Genomic DNA, 17331 nt, shown 5'->3' on the forward strand with positions numbered 1-17331 from the left:
GAACCACCAATATGTTATTAAGCTCGAGAACAATCTTGCTTTTCAGGGCAAGACGATGTGATCAAAAAGAGCAAGGAATTGATACAATCCTAACTCGTTGACTGAAGAGTGCACCAGGAAAAATGGACTAGGTAACACGATCAATCTCAGGATGATGATTGAATAACCAACACGCTAAGAATGAGATTGTTGTCCATTAACTACCAAGCAACGGGGTTGCTAGGAGTATTGATTTCACACATCATAGTTCACTTGTCAGCATTCCGGTTACAACCAATACGGAGACCGAGAGATGAATAATGATGGCGAGAAGTATCACTACATCAAGAATTCATGAGAGATTGTGCAATTCTCACGTCATTCTTGATATGAAAGAGGGTGACACTCCAAGGTAGAACAGAACAAAAACTGGATTGGCATTTTGATCTGTGGAATACAACTACTTTCACCCAATCCTAGATATGGACGAGGTACCGGAGTTTGTTTCTCCTAGCCATCCAGAGTAGAATGGCTTGACGGACCACAAGAATAATAGGCATCAATGAGCACGATTGCACACATACTCTTGACTATCAATTGATAGACGAGGGCCAGGAAATAACTAAAGAGGGGCAACTCAAAGGGACATATATCTTTCTGAGTTGTGGATGCATGGATTAGTATGTCGAACAAGTTCAACATATTTCTTCTAGATAATCCATGCAGAAAAAGAAGGACTGGCAGATTCACAATTTGAATGGAGTACTCCTCAAGAGCGCCTTGGTTGTGATCTTTTGGTTAAAAGAACTTCTGCCATAATGGTTCATGGTATTTGGAAGAAGGAAATACCACGGACCTCGAGGACTATCGCAAGGTTACTAATATCTTAAGGGAACTAGCAAATACTAACAGCATGAAGTAGGGTGAATCTCGGGTTCAAAAACCAAGGAGTAGAATACCTACTACTAAGTAGCATCACGGGATGCTTTCGAGAATAATGGCCGGAATCATCACACTGGGGATGCAAGCACTGCTAGATTACTAAGTGGTCCTCGAAGACACCTAGGGTCATAATAATAACTCCAACATATATGTCAAGGCAACAGAGTACCTCAACTCAACGATTAGTGTGATTAATTTGGCCCAAAGGAACCTCGAGAACATGAATAAGGGATTTGCAAATGCATCGGACTATTTAGAAACCTGGGATGACTCAGACAACATAACGGCTGTAAATTCTCAGAAAAGATTCGAGACATCCTGCAAAATGGTGGCATAACCACTTAACATCACAATATCAAGGTTCCGAGATCAACTGTCAACACATGGAAGTAGTAGAAACTGAACTGGGGCTGAAATCCCACAATCCTACAAGTCTACAGATTAGTAACACGTGATCCTAATAGAAAGATGAGAAGCCTAGTTCTTAATCCCCGTAGAAGAGAAGAGGGTGACTCAGATCAGAAGGGCATATGGTAAAGGAGTAAAAAGAGCCTTACGTTCCCTTCCACAAACAATTCCCTTAAATAACTAAAGCATTTCTAGACTCAACTTCGACCAGTTTGGCTTGGTAATCCTACAGGCAGTCAGGCTCTGATACCAAAGCTGTCAGGACCCCGATTCCAAGTCACATCGATCTAGCCGGTAACACCTCATATCACTTTGCGGCTTCACGCATGGTATTCCCACGGGTGTCGCCTTACCATGGCCCGAGACTGTTTGCGTCTTTTGCCTCAAGTATATGATAGTGTCACTAGCATCCATATGACAGAGAACCCGGGCCGACATGACTAGTCGTGAACCCAAAGTGGCACTAACTTACGGGGACAGGCATACATGAATCAACATCGAGCATGTCGGTCAGCAGCGTGCGAATACGGGCTGTAGCAGTGGGCTAACAGGACTCCGGTGAACCGGGCTGTAGCAAGCTAGGCATGACTCCGGATGTCACCGCGTGACATTTCCCCGAAGGGACAAACACAGGAACGAAGTGAATCACATGCCGGCCAGTCAAGTGTTCCGGAGCAGTAGTGCTGGGCTAGCAGGACTCCGGTTAACCGGGCTGTAGCGGACTACTATGGCTCATGGAAGCACAAGACTACATTTCCCCATAAGAGAGGCTACCAAGGATAAACAACTAGGTTGTCAGATCCCACACATACCAAGCATTTCAATCATACACACAATATGCTCGATATGTGCAAATACAACATGGCATCACAACAAGACTCTACGACTCAGAGCATTTATTCATTAGGCTCCGAAGAGCGAGATATTACAAACATGGGTCTCATGACCCATCATTCAGAGCATACAAGTCAAAGCACATGCGGAAGCTTAACATGTCTGAGTACAGACATCTACAAATGAAAAAGGTTTAGAAGCCTGACTAACTACTAGATCCTGCCGAGGGCACAAGATCGTAGCTGAGGTATCAAGCTAAACGTCGAAGTCCACACGGAACTACTAGCGAGACTGACGTCTCTCTGCAAAACATAAAATAAGCAAACGTGAGTACAAATGTACCCAGCAAGACTTACATCAGAATTATCTACATATGCATCGGTATCAACAAAGTGGGTGGTGGAGTTTAACTGCAGCAAGCCAGCTTTGACTCGGTGGCTATCCTGAACTATGACTACAAGTAACTCTTTTGAGGTGGCGCACACGAGTCCACATATTCACCATATCAATACACCACTATGGATCCGCTCCCGTCTCCCTACGAGAACACCATCCATAGCACTCACGCTTATCTTGCGCATTTTAGAGTATCCACTTTCACTTGTCTATGAACTGTTATAGGCAACCCAGAAGTCCTTTTCCGCAGACACGGCTATTCGAATAGATGATGTTAACCCTGCAGGGGTGTACTTCGTCACACACGCTCTCGCCACTTACCACCATGTACACGTCGTGTACCTCGGCAACCTTCAAGCGGAAGCCTGGCAAGGGAATCGGCCACGACCTGACTAACCACACAAGTCTCTCATCCAGGTTTATCTCCTATTCGGGTTCCATCCGCAAGGAGATCCGGCCGGGGTGTCGCTCACGGCCCCAAACAATGTGTGCAGGGTTCCCGAGCCCACCATCCGGGTGCCACTCGGTACACCAGGCCACGTGTGCCTAGTCTGTCCCAAGCCCACCTGTACCGGGTGCCACTTGGTAGACTACTAACACTACCTACAAACACCAGAAACTAGTTGCAACTCCTGGACAGAGATCAAGTTTATTTAATAAGTCGAGAGGGGTCGAGTTACCGGAACCCAATGTGTGGTAGTAACTATTCATGGATCACAAACACAGAACTCAGTTCCTGAGGACGGTTTCAATGAGACAACCCACCATGTACTCCTACATGGCCTCCCACCGCTACCTTTACCAAATCGTGTTCACACACTTAGCTCTCACACAGTAGGACATGTTCACCACATTATAATTCATTCCCGATGAATCAGACCTGACACAACTCTAAGCAATAGCAGGAAAGACAAACAAGCATGAATGAGTAGGCACATCAGGGCTCAAACAACTCCTACTCATGCTAGTGGGTTTCATCTATTTACTGTGGCAATGACAGGTCATGCAGAGGAAAGGGGTTCAACTACCGCAACATGTAACAGTTGAAACGTTGTTATCCTAATGCAGTAAAAGAGAGCAGGAGCGAGAGAGTGGGATTGTATCGGAATGAATAAGGGGGTTTTGCTTGCCTGACACTTCCGAAGATAGTATAGCTCTTCATCGGTGTCATCGATGGCATCGCCGGAACCACGTCTATCGAGAGGGGCAAACACCGGCAAACAAGGAAGAACACAATCAATGCAATGCACAATATGATGCATGATCATGACATGGCAATATGCTGTGGTTTGAGCTAATGCAACTAGCAGCAAGTTAAATGGAGTTGGCTTGAATCAAAGATTCAAATTCAAACTCCATATGTGATTTCTTAAATGCCATTTAATTGAATTGTCCTAAACAGTAGTCATAAGTTGTTCTAACATGCATGAAAATGGTACAGATGGATAGATTGCATTTTTCTGATCATTTTTCATATATAAATTATTTCATTCTGAGTTACGGTTGAATTTATATGAATTTTGGAAGTTTATAACATTTTCTGGAACTTCCTCGCTATTTTAGAATTAAACTAATTCCAGAAAAGAGTTTACTGCGTCAGCATGACGTCAGCAGGTCAACGGGCGACCCAGGTCAAACTGACCGGTGGGTCCCGCGTGTCAGTGACTAACCTAACTAACTGGGTTAATTAGCATTTAGCTTAAGCTAACCTGGGTTAATTAGGCGGGCTGGGCCCGCATGTTAGTGAGCCAGGGGAGGTCAAACCCCTGGTTAGCAAGGTCAAACTCGCTGGCGGCTCGACGCCGGTGACAACAGGCGCGGCCGAGGAGCTCGGAAAACACCCACAGAGCTCGGTTTTTAACGCGGTTTGCGGCTACGGGACGCTGGGACTCGCGCGCGTTCAACAGTGTAAGCGGCTTCACCGGAGGTGGCCGGAGTTGATGGCGGCGTCCAGGTTAGCGGCGGCCGGAGCCACGAGTTTGAGCGGCACGGGGCTACAGAGCCAGGGGAGCCCGGATGAGCGGGTCTACGGCTCCCTGGGGTCTCCAGGAGCACGGAGGGCAACAGAGCAGAGCGGAACGAGCTCGACAGCAAGTAGGGCAGCGGCCATGGCGGACGGCGGTGCTCGGGCACATGGGCGAGGGTGTAACGACACGGAAACGAACAGAACGACGGAGGGGAATCGGGCAGGAGCTCACAGGGACCCGGAAGAACAGCTCGGGAGCCTCGGGGATGGCGTGACAATGACGAATCCATCGACGGTGTTCCACGGCAGGAGGTTGAAGATGACGCCGATCCCATTGGCTCGGAGCTCTTCTACTCGTGTTGGTTTGCGGAGAGGTCGAAGAAGACGAGGGCGACGTCCTGTACATCTGGCTCGACGAGGTGACGACGATGGCCGCCAGAAGCTTGAACGACGGCGACGGTTTCTCTCGGGTGGCTGCGTAATAGAGAGCTAGAGGAGAGGGGGAGAGCAAAGAGTGAGGGGAAAGTGAGAGGGGGGCCTCGGGCATCTCGAGACGCGGATTAGGACGAAGGGGCGGCCTCCAGCGCGAAGCAGGAGGTGGAGGGCTCCGCGGGTGCGCGCGTGTGTTCGCTCCTACCTACTGGCAGGAGGAAGACGACGAGCGAGGAGGTAAGTGGGCTGGGCCAGCCAGCTACAGTGCTGGGCCGGTTCGTTGGCGCTAGGTAAGTCCTTTCCTCTCTCTCTCTCTCTTTACTGTTTTTCTAATTTTTGCAGATTTGTTTTAATTTGGTTTGCTAACCAAATTATTTTTGCAGCTTCTGGGAATTATTGTGGATGCAAAAAGGTTTATCCTAGAGCTCCACATAATATTCCAGGATCATTGGAGCAATAAAAATATTTATAGAATTTTTTGCTCCATCTCAAATACAATTATGATTTAATTACATTGGCCAAAATGTCCTGGAAAAATATGCATCATCTATGGCAGAGGCTTTCACCTTTTTCCATAAATCATGAACATTTTATAAGGATATTTTGAAGTCATTGAAAATATTTTGGTTGAACCTATTTGAGTTCTTTTGGTGCTAGGGTTTTATCATCCCCCATTTCAATCTTAAATAAAATTTGAATATGATGCACTCATGGAGCTAGTCTAGTGCAAAACCAGAAGCTAGGGATGTGACAGCTACAAAACATGAACACTGAGCTAACTACAGAAATCACTAGAATATACTCAAAAGGGCATGGCAATATTGCATATAATAACAGTTTCACAGACTTAGCAGAATTTCACTAGACATGACAGAAATAACATCAGGTTGCAATGTTTAGAGCTATCAAACAACAAGTTACAGCAAGCTATCATGGCAAACTAGAGCATGGCATGCTAATAATAAAGACAAAGAATAATACTCCCTTACTGAACTAAATCCAAACATCAACAGAAAAGATGGTAGGATCCATGCAAACATGGCAAATGATATGGCAGATTCAGACTTGGTGAAAATAACAGCACATGGCAGGAACAACGATAAGTAGGCAAGTTGGTAAGCTTGTACAGCTCACTACAGAGCATTACATGGCATGACAAGGAAACCAACAGTAAAAGACGTGATCATGAAGCTAAGCATGGCAATAGCAAGTTCATAGGGTGCATGGATCACTAGCAACAACCATGGCAATATTGATTAACATGTAAACAATCTGCCAGGAACACTTTATAGCAAAAGTAGAGCAAGATTTGGACATGGTAGAGCACTCCATAAATTCAAACATGCCCATGGATGGATAGAGCATAACATGTATAACAAAACATCCTTAGTGAACATCTCTAGATTATGCATAGAACTCATGGTAGCAGCTGGTTTACAGGGCATCACAATATAACAGCTACAGACTTGGCAGGAATGAGAAGTCCCAGAAATCAGCAACATCACGGAGGCTACTTTGCATACTTGTTTCAATAACCACATGGCATATCATGAAGAGTGGATTGCACCACAGAAAATACGTAATCTTGTAGCACGTAAAACATGTATACATCACGCTCAAAAGAAAATCACACAAAAAGATATGAAAATAACAAATGAGCAAGATCTGTTAAACTACAGAAGACAACATCACGTAGCAGTCTTGCAAAGATGATTTGGGCACCAAGATGAAGTCCAACAAGCATGGCACAATAGAACAAAATGAAGATCACCTCATGATGAACATTTTGATATATTACACATGCAAAACGGAGCTAAAGTCAAAGAGTTATGGCATGACAAACATGCACACATGAAGCAGAAATCCTGGAGACTTGGAGAAAAACTACCAGCGCGAAACGGGATCCAGGTCGGGGGTAGCTCGATCTCTGCTACACAATGGTGCCAGCGGAAGTTAACAGCGATGGCGTGGAGGCGTGGGACTCCGGCGAGCGTCTGGGAGGCCGGGAATGGGTAGATCGGGGCATGGGCTACTGGATCCGGGCAAGGGCGGCGGCGGACGGAGCTCGGGGCTGCTCTGTTGCCGGCGGAGCTTGGGGCGGCCATCCATGGCGTCCTGGTACAGGAGAGAGAGATCGTGAGGGAGAGCCTGGGAGGAGGAGAAGTGAGAAGCAGGGGCGCGGGGAGGAGGTCCCGCGATGGGCAGACCTGGCCTCGCCGGAGTTGGTCGCCGGCGGGAGGAGGCCGACGAACTCCGGCGGGAGCTCGGGCGGAGGCGGAGGTCGGGGATGAGGCCATGGTGCGGGATCGGAGCGGGAGGCGCGGCGCGGATCCGGGCCCGGCATGGCCCGGCGCGGGCTCCAGATGGGCCGAGCGGGCCTGCGGCGGTGGAGGAGGGGCTGGGGCGACGCGTGGCGGCACGCAGTTGGCTGCGGGAGGCGGCGAGGGCGACGTGGCGTCCCCGGATTGGTCCGGGGAACGTGGCTGCGGGTGGCGGACATGTCCGGTGGCGGCGCGGACGTGTCCGGCGGCGCGAGGATGAAGAAGACTAGGGTTTGGACTGCGAATTTTCGGGGGAGGGGACTTATTTATAGGTAGAGGGAGCTAGGAGAGTCCAAATGAGGTGCGGTTTCCGCCCACACGATCGTGATCGAACGGCAGAGAGCATGGAGGGGGCTTAGCTGGGTTAGTGGGCTGTGGTGGAGGGGTGCTGGGCTGCGAAGAGAGAGGGGCGACGGGCGCGTGCGAGTGTGGTTGGGCGCAGAACGGACAACGGAGAGAACCGGCGGAACCTGAACGGATGCAAGTTTCGAAAAAACATGTAGATGAAATGCAGATGATGACATGGCAAAATGCAACACGCAAGCAAATGACATGGCAACAACGACAAATAACTGCAAGACACATGGCGTATCGAATCCGGGGTGTTACAACACTCCTCCACTAACAAAAGATCTCGTCCCGAGATCTTAGGAACAAGACGGAAGAGAAAAGGATGAGGTGAAACAAGAAACGCAAGAGAGAAGATGAACAACGCAAAGCCTCCGGAAGAATTGAACGAATTGGGAATGGCTCCGGAATAATTAGAAGAGTCAGGTAAGATCCTGGGAAAAGACCTATGGGTTAGGGCCCACCAAAGAGAAACCATCGTTGAAAAGGACTGTTCAAGAGATAGATGATGCACCGGAACAACTGAAGGACTTGAATGAGGTGACAACCTCAAATTAATTCGAACACTGCCGAATCTCCTGAGATGTCTTGAGCACTCCGGAAGGATAAACTGCCGAGAGGCGAACGAGCAAGGAAAACACTTGATCCAAGGAAAATAATATGATCAACCCGAAAAACTTGAATTGAATCCACCGGAAAGAAAACAAGACGAATCAATGATGAACTTGGCAGGAATTCATCGGTTGAATTGATTGAGGAAAGACTGAAGAAGCTCCGTACGAATGAAAATTGATGCTCAAAAGAGACTCAGACTCCGGGAAGAAGAGGGTGGGAGGGCGGGAAAAATAAAGGCAACTTGGAAGGGAGAACCGACAAATAACTTGAAGAGTTGAAATAATTGAGAAACGAATGCAAAAACTTCGCACGAGTAGAATGGATACTCGATTACGGGCTGCGGCTCCGAGAAGAAAAGGGGTGGGTGGGTGGGAAAAGAAGACAACTGAGGGCAGAGAAACAACTTCGTTGAGAGAGAACTGATGATTGAACTTGGCAAAGATGAAGAGGCTCGAGTTAACTTGACGAGAAATGCACCGGATGAAAAGAGCTGAGAAACGCACAAACGAAAAACTAACCGCGTGATCCTAAAGAAAATTTGAAGGGGAGGAGGAGTAATTCAAAAGGCCTATGTCAAGATTCCTCACCAGAGCGACGAAGGGACTGAGGAGTAAAAAGAATTCCTACTCTCCGATATAACTAGACTCCGAATTTTTGTTTCTTATCGACTCAACAACGGCCAACTACGAACAATCAAGGGGGCTCCTATGGTCGGTCGAGCTCTGATACCAACTTGTCACGCCCAATAAGCGATACTATCCTAAAGAGACTCGAAGGTCCCACCAAGGATAGAACCGCATATTGATACGCTTTTGCAAGGTGGATATCATTACATCAACATTACATAATAGATGGGGATACATACAAGGCATACAAATGCCGCAAGAATACATCAATACATCATACATAAGATCAACATCCGACTACGGATGAAACACAAACAGAAGCTCAAACGACATCCACCCTGCTAGCCCAGGCTGCCAACCCGGAACCTAACCCAAGATCGACGAAGAAGAAGAAGAACTCCAACACGAATAAACATGGCTCTCGCGTCATGATCATCGCATAACCTGTACCTGCAACTGTTGTTCTAGTGATCTGTGAGCCACGAGGACTCAGCAATCACATTACCATGGGTACCAAGACTAGAAAAGCTTAATGGGTTAGGAAGGGGTAATGTGGTGAGGTTGTAGCAGCGACTAGGCATGTATGGTGGCTAACATACGCAAATAAGAGCGAGAAGAGAAGCAATGGAATGGTCGTGAAACTAGCAATGATCAAGAAGTGATCCTGAACACCTACTTACGTCAAACATAAGCCAAAAACCGTGTTCACTTCCCGGACTTCGCCGAAAAGAGATCATCACGGTTACACACGCGGTTGATGCGTTTTATTTAAGTCAAGTGTCAAGTTCTCTACAACCGGACATTAGCAAATTCCCATCTGCCACATAACTGCGGGCACGGCTCTCGAAAGTTTATACCCTGCAGGGGTGTCCCAACTTAGCCCATTATAAGCTCTCACGGTCAACGAAGGAAATTCCTTCTCCCGGGAAGACCCGATCAGTCTCGGAATCCCGGTTTACAAGACATTTCGACAATGGTAAAACAAGACCAGCAAAGCCGCCCGATGTGCCGACAAATCCCGATAGGAGCTGCACATATTTCGTTCTCAGGGCACACCGGATGAGCAAGACGCCGGGTTGGCATAGACCCTGGTTGCCAGGGGGCGCCGGACATCGCTCGGTTTGGACCAGCACTTGGAGAAGCACTGGCCCGGGGGGGGCTAAAATAAAGATGACCCTCGGGGCGCGACTCCCTAGGGAAAAGAAGTAGGTGATAGGCAAATGGTAAAACCTAGCTTGGGCCTTGCTGGAGGAGTTTTATTCAAAGCGAACTGTCAAGGGGTTCCCATAACACCCAACCGTGTTAGGAACGCAAAATCAAGGAACATAACACCGGTATGACAGAAACTAGGGCGGCAAGAGTGGAACAAAACACCAGGCATAAGGCCGGGCCTTCCACCCTTTACCAAGTATATAGATGCATTAATTAAATAATAGATATTGTGATATCCCAACAAAGTTCATGATATCCATGTTCCAACATGGAACAAACTTCTTCATCTTCACCTGCAACTAGCAACGCTATAAGAGGGGCTGAGAAAAAGCGGTAACATAGCCAAACAATGGTTCTCTTGGAAGGGTGACAAAGGTTAGTGGTTCATGGCATTTTGGGTGGCTTGATAAGCAAGTGATAGGTAGCGCAGCATAGCGATAGAACGAAGCAACAACCATAGCAATGATAGTAGTGAGATCCAGGGTAACGGTCATCTTGCCTGAAATCCCGCTAGGAAGAAGAACGAGTACATGAAGAAGATGAAGCCATGAAACCGAACCAAGCGTAGACGAACGAATCCTCACGATCGCAACGAAAAAGGAACTATCGAGAAGAAGCACAACCGGAAAGAAGCAAACAACAAGGTAAACACACAACACATAAACATGACATGATGCACAACCAAGCATGATGCATGACAAGGCAGGATGAAGCTACTCATGGCAAGAGATGATGCATACAAGAGCAACACATCAAAGCAAGTTTAAATGAGGCCGGAAACAACATATAACAAGTCCGGTAAGTCCTCATATGCAGATTTAGAAATTGGTCCAGATCTAAATAAAACTCATGTTCAAGTTGTTAAACAGCAAGTTAAGATGCACCAAGATGATCTACAGGAAATTCTAGTCAAGTTACATATAAAGTTCATTTAGTTCGGAGCTACGCCCTAGAAGATATGATCAAAACAAGATAAACATGGCATTGATGAAAAATGCATTCAAACATCAAGCAAACACTCTCAAAACATTGATGCAACATGATAATGTGAAACTACATGCAATTCTAAGCAAGTTTCATATAAAGCACACTCAAAACGGAGCAACGGTGCAACACATACACTCCAAACAAGATATAACAACAATCTGTCCAAAACAGCAACTATGCATCTTGCAAGCATAAAAAAAATATGCTACAGCACCCTACATGAAAACAAAAGGCATGGACATGATTTACTGGTCAAGCACTACAAAATATGAACACCGAGCTAACTACAGAAATCAATAGAATATACTCAAAAGGGCATGGCAGTATTGCAAATAATAACAGTTTCACAGACTTAGCAGAATTTCACTAGACATGACAGAAATAACATCAGGTTGCAATGTTTAGAGCTATCAAACGACAAGTTACAGCAAGCTATCTTGGCAAACTAGAGCTTGGCATGCTAATACTAAAGACAAAGAACAATACTTCCCTACTGAACTAAAACCGAAGATCAACAGAAAAGATGGTAGAATCCATGCAAACATGGCAAATGATATGGAAGATTCAGACTTGGTGAAAATAACAGCACATGGCAGGAACAACGATATGTAGGCAAGTTGGTGAGCTTGTAAAGCTTACTACATAGCATTACATGGCATAAAAAGGAAACCAACAGTAAGAAGACATGATAATGAAGCTAAGCATGGCAATAGCAAGTTCATAGGGTGCATGTATCACTAGCGACAACCATGGCAATATTGATTAACATGTAAACAATCTGCCAGGAACATTTTATAGCAAAAGTTGAGCAAGATTAGGACATGCTAGGGCACTCCATAAATGCAAACATGCCCATAGATGGATATAGAATAACATGGGTAACAAAACATCCTTACTGCACATCTCCAGATTATGCATAGAATTCATGGTAGCAGCAGGTTTACAGGGCATCATAATATAACAACTACAGACTTAGCAGGAATGACTAAGTCCCATAAATCAGCAACATCACGGAGGCTACTTTGCATACTTGTTTCAATCAACACATGGCATTTCATGAATAGTGGATTGCACCACAGCAAACACGGAATCTTGTAGCACATAAAACATCTATACAGCACGCTCAAAATAAAATCACACAAAAAGATATAAAAATGACAAATGAGCAAAATCTATTAAACTACATCAGACAACATCACGTAGCAGTCTTTTAAAGACGATTTGGGCATCAAGATGAATTACAACAAGCATGGCACAATGGAACAAAATGAAGATCACCTCATGATGAACATTTGATATATTACACATGCAAAACGGAGCTACAGTCAGAGAGTTATGCCATGACAAACATGCACACATGAAGAAGAAATCCTGGGGACTTGGAGAAAAACTACCAGCGCTAAACGGGATCCAGGTCGGGGGTAGCTCGATCTCTGCTACACAATGACGCCGGCGGAAGTCAACGGTGATGGCGTGGAGGCGTGGGACTCCGGCGAGCGTCTGGGAGGCCGGGAATGGGTAGATCGGGGCATGAGCTACTGGATCCGGGCAAGGGCGGCGGCGGACGGAGCTCGGGGCTGCGCTGTTGCCGGCGGAGCTTGGGGCGGCCATCCATGGCGTCCTGGTACAGGAGAGAGAGAGATCGTGGGGGAGAGCCTGGGAGGAGGAGAAGTGAGAAGCAGGGGCACGGGGAGGAGGTCCCGCGATGGGCAGACCTGGCCTCGCCGGAGTTGGTCGCCGGCGGGAGGAGGGCGACGAACTCCGGCGGGAGCTCGGGCGGAGGCGGAGGTCGGGGACGAGGCCATAGTGCGGGATCGGAGCGGGAGGCGCGGCGCGGATCCGGGCCCGGCATGGCCCGGAGCGGGCTCCAGATGGGCCGAGCGGGCCTGCGGCGGTGGAGGAGGGGTTGGGGCAACGCGTGGCGGCGCGCAGTTGGCTGCGGGAGGTGGCGAGGGCGACATGGCGTCCCTGGATTGGTCCGGGCGACGTGGCTGTGGGCGGCGGACATGCCCGGTGGCGGCGCGGATGTGTCCGGCGGCGCGAGGATGAACAAGAGGGTTTGAACTGCGAATTTTCGGGGGAGGGGACTTCTTTATAGGTAGAGGGAGCTAGGAGAGTCCAAATGAGGTGCGGTTTTTGCCCACACGATCGTGATCGAACGGCGGAGAACATGGAGGGGGCTTAGCTGGGTTAGTGAGCTGTGGTGGAGGGGTGCTGGGCTGCAAAGAGAGAGGGGTTTCGGCTACGCGGTTAACCGTTGGGCATCAAATGACCTCCAAACGGAACGAAATTTGACGGGCGGTCTGCCGGTGATATACAAAGGCCACTCGGAAATTATCGGCCCATTCCGAGAACGTTTTCTCCCGCTCACGAAACAAGGTCAGAGAGGGGCGACGGGCGCGTGCGAGTGTGGTTGGGCTCAAAACGGACAACGGAGAGAACCGGCGGAGCCTGAACGGATGCAAGTTTCGAAAAAACATGTAGATGAAATGCAGATGATGACATGGCAAAATGCAACACGCAAGCAAATGACATGGCAACAATGACAAATAACTGCAAGACACCTGGCGTATCGAATCCGGGGCGTTACAACACTCCTCCACTAACAAGAGGTCTCGTCCCGAGATCTTAGGAACAAGACGGAAGAGAAAAGGATGAGGTGAAGCAAGAAACGCAAGAGAGAAGATGAACAACGCAAAGCCTCCGGAAGAATTGAAAGAATTGGGAATGGCTCCGGAATAATTAGAAGAGTCAGGTAAGATCCTGGGAAAAGACCTGTGGGTTAGGGCCCACCAAAGAGAAACCACCGTTGAAAAGGACTGTTCAAGAGATAGATGATGCACCGGAACAACTGAAGGACTTGAATGAGGTGACAACCTTGAATTAATTCGAACACAGCCGAATCTCCTGAGATGTCTTGAGCACTCCGGAAGGATAAACTGCCGAGAGGCGAACGAGCAAGGAAAACACTTGATCCAAGGAAAATAATATGATCAACCCGAAAAACTTGAATTGAATCCACCGGAAAGAAAACAAGACGAATCAATGATGAACTTGGCAGGAATTCATCGGTTGAAATGATTGAGGAAAGACTGAAGAAGCTCCGTACGAATGAAAATTGATGCTCAAAAGAGACTCAGACTCCGGGAAGAAGAGGGTGGGAGGGCGGGAAAAATAAAGGCAACTTGGAAGGGAGAACCGACAAATAACTTGAAGAGTTGAAATAATTGAGAAACGAATGCAAAAACTTCGCACGAGTAGTATGGATACTCGATTACGGGCTGCGGCTCCGAGAAGAAAAGGGGTGGGTGGGTGGGAAAAGAAGACAACTGAGGGCAGAGAAACAACTTCGTTGAGAGAGAACTGAGGATTGAACTTGGCAAAGATGAAGAGGCTCGAGTCAACTTGACGAGAAATGCACTGGATGAAAAGTGCTGAGAAACCCACGAACGAAAAACTATCCGCGTGATCCTAAAGAAAATTTGAAGGGGAAGAGGAGTAATTCAAAAGGCCTATGTCAAGATTCCTCACCAGAGCGACGAAGGGACTGAGGAGTAAAAAGAATTCCTACTCTCCGATATAACTAGACTTCGAATTATTTTTCTTCTAGACTCGACAACGGCCAACTACGAACAATCAAGGGGGCTCCTATGGTCGGTCGAGCTCGGATACCAACTTGTCATGCCCAATATGCGATACTATCCTAAAGAGACTCGAAGGTCCCACCAAGGATTGAACCGCATATCGATACGCTTTTGCAAGGTGGATATCATTACATCAACATTACATAATAGATGGGGATACATACAAGGCATACAAATGCCGCAAGAATACATCAATACATCATACATAAGATCAACATCCGACTACGGATGAAACACAAATAGAAGCTCAAACGACATCCACCCTGCTAGCCCAGGCTGCCGACCCGGAACCTAACCCAAGATCGACGAAGAAGAAGAAGAACTCCAACACGAATAAACATGGCTCTCGCGTCATGATCATCACATAACCTGTACCTGCAATTGTTTATGTAGTGATCTGTGAGCCACGAGGACTCAGCAATCACATTACCATGGGTACCAAGCCTAGAAAAGCTTAATGGGTTAGGAAGGGGTAAAGTGGTGAGGTTGTAGCAGCGACTAGGCATGTATGGTGGCTAACATACGCAAATAAGAGCGAGAAGAGAAGCAATGGAACGGTCGTGAAACTAGCAATGATCAAGAAGTGATCCTGAACACCTACTTACGTCAAACATAACCCAAAAACCGTGTTCACTTCCCGGACTCCGCCGAAAAGAGATCATCACGGTTACACATGCGGTTGATCCGTTTTATTTAAGTGAAGTGTCAAGTTCTCTACAACCGGACATTAACAAATTTCCATCTACCACATAACCGCGGGCACGGCTCTCGAAAGTTTATACCCTGCAGGGGTGTCCCAACTTAGCCCATTATAAGCTCTCACGGTCAACGAAGGAAATTCCTTCTCCCGGGAAGACCCGATCAGTCTCGGAATCCCGGTTTACAAGACATTTCGACAATGGTAAAACAAGACCAGAAAAGCCGCCCGATGTGCCGACAAATCCCGATAGGAGCTGCACATATCTCGTTCTCAGGGCACACCGGATGAGCAAGACGTCGGGTTGGCATAGACCCTGGTTGCCCAGGGGGCGCCGGACATGGCTCGGTTTGGACCAGCAGTTGGAGAAGCACTGGCCCGGGGGGGCTATAATAAAGATGACCCTCGGGGGCGCGACTCCCTAGGGAAAAGAAGTAGGTGATAGGCAAATGGTAAAACCAAGGTTGGGCCTTCCTGGAGGAGTTTTATTCAAAGCGAACTATGAAGGGGTTCCCATAACACCCAACCGTGTTAGGAATGCAAAATCAAGGAACATAACACCGGTATGACGAAAATTAGGGCGGCAAGAGTGGAACAAAACACCAGGCATAAGGCCGAGCATTCCACCCTTTACCAAGTATATAGATGCATTAATTAAATAATAGATATTGTGATATCCCAACAAAGTTCATGATATCCATGTTCCAACATGGAACAAACTTCTTCATCTTCACCTGCAACTTGCAACGCTATAAGAGGGGCTGAGCAAAAGCGGTAACATAGCCAAACAATGGTTTTCTTGGAAGGGTGACAAAGGTTAGAGGTTCATGGCATTTTGGGAGGCTTGATAAGCAAGTGATAGGTAGCGCAACATAGCGATAGAACGAAGCAACAAGCATAGCAATGATAGTAGTGAGATCCAGGGTAACGGTCATCTTGCCTGAAATCCCGCTCGGAAGAAGAACGAGTCCATGAAGAAGATGAAGCCACGAAGACGAACCAAGCGTAGACGAACGAATCCTCACGATCGCAATGAAACAGGAACTATCGAGAAGAATGACAACCGGAAAGAAGCAAACAACAAGGTAAACACACAACACATAAACATGACATGATGCACAACCAAGCATGATGCATGACAAGGGTACATGAAGCTACTCATGGCAAGAGATGATGCATACAAGAGCAACACATCAAAGCAAGTTTAAATGAGGCCGGAAACAACATATAACAAGTCCGGTAAGTCCTCATATGCAGATTTAGAAATTGGTCCAGATCTAAATAAAACTCATGTTCAAGTTTTTAAACAGCAAGTTAAGATGCACCAAGATGATCTACATGAAATTCTAGTCAAGTTACATATAAAGTTCATTTAGTTCGGAGCTACGCCCTAGAAGATATGATCAAAACAAGATAAACATGGCATTGATGAAAAATGCATTCAAACATCAAGCAAACACTCTCAAAACATTGATGCAACATGATAATGTGAAACTACATGCAATTCTAAGCAAGTTTCATATAAAGCACACTCAAAACGGAGCAACGGTGCAACACATACACTCCAAACAAGATATAACAACAATCTGTCCAAAACAGCAACTATGCATCTTACAAGCATCAAAACAATATGCTACAGCACCCTACATGAAAACAAAAGGCACGGACGTGATTTACCGGTAAAGCACTACAAAACATGAACACCGAGCTAACTACAGAAATCAATAGAATATACTCAAAAGGGCATGGCAGTATTGCAAATAATAACAGTTTCACAGACTTAGCAGAATTTCACTAGACATGACAGAAATAACATCAGGTTACAATGTTTAGAGCTATCAAACAACAAGTTTTAGCAAGCTATCATGGCAAACTAGAGCTTGGCATGCTAATACTAAAGACAAAGAACAATACTTCCCTACTG

Source organism: Triticum aestivum, chromosome 3D (genome assembly GCF_018294505.1).
Source record: "Triticum aestivum cultivar Chinese Spring chromosome 3D, IWGSC CS RefSeq v2.1, whole genome shotgun sequence".
NCBI lineage: Eukaryota > Viridiplantae > Streptophyta > Magnoliopsida > Poales > Poaceae > Triticum > Triticum aestivum.